This window comes from Orycteropus afer, unplaced genomic scaffold (genome assembly GCF_000298275.1).
Source record: "Orycteropus afer afer isolate SDZICR_OR568_19922 unplaced genomic scaffold, OryAfe1.0 scaffold00535, whole genome shotgun sequence".
Classification (NCBI taxonomy): Eukaryota; Metazoa; Chordata; class Mammalia; order Tubulidentata; family Orycteropodidae; genus Orycteropus; species Orycteropus afer.
The window spans coordinates 147,775-148,655 of record NW_006922122.1 but is presented as its reverse complement, the minus strand read 5'-3'; positions in this window follow the sequence as shown (position 1 = coordinate 148,655).

Below are 881 nucleotides of genomic sequence, written 5' to 3'. Positions count from 1 at the left end.
GCCAAGGACATATTTTCCAACTACCAATGCTTCTTCTTTGTTTCCAACTTTCACATTCTAATCACCAGTAGTTATCAATACATCTTGATTGCATGTTTGGTCAATTTTGGACTGTAAAAATTGGTAAAAATCTTCAATTTCTTCATCTTTGGCTTTAGTGGTTGATGTGTAAATTTGAATAATAATAGTGTTAAGTGGTCTTCCTTGTAGGGATATGGATATAATCCTATCACTGGCAGCACTGTACTTCAGGATACTTTTTGATGATGAATGAGAAGTCATTCCTTTTCCATTTGTCATTCCTGGCATAGTAGACCACGATTGTCTGATTCAAAATGGCCAATACCAGTCCATTTCAGCTCACACATGCCTAGGATATCAATCTTTATGTATTCCATTTCAATTTTGACAACTTCTACTTCTCTTTCATTCATACTTCAAACATTCCATGTTCCAATTATTAATGAATGCTTACAGCTGTTTCTTCCTGTTTTGCATCCTGTGGCATTGGAAATGAAGGTCCTGAAAGCTTTACTCCACCCAGTTTGTTAAGATCAGCTCTACTTTGATCAGGCCACTCTTCCCCAATGGTACTTTTAATGTCTTCTAATCTGAGGGGTTCATATTCTGGCACTATATCAGTGGTTTTTTCACTGCCATTCATGAAGTTTTCACTAACTGACTTTTCAGAAGAGGATGGCTCTAACTTTCTTCCTAATCTATCTTAATCTGGAAGCTCCACTGAAACCTGTCTACCACAATGACCTTACTGCTATTTGAAATATCAGTGGCATAGCATCAAGCCTCACAGCAACAAGCTAGCCACCACAGTTCAAAGCACTGACAGAAGAGTCTGGTAAATAGAGGTGGCAATTATTTCT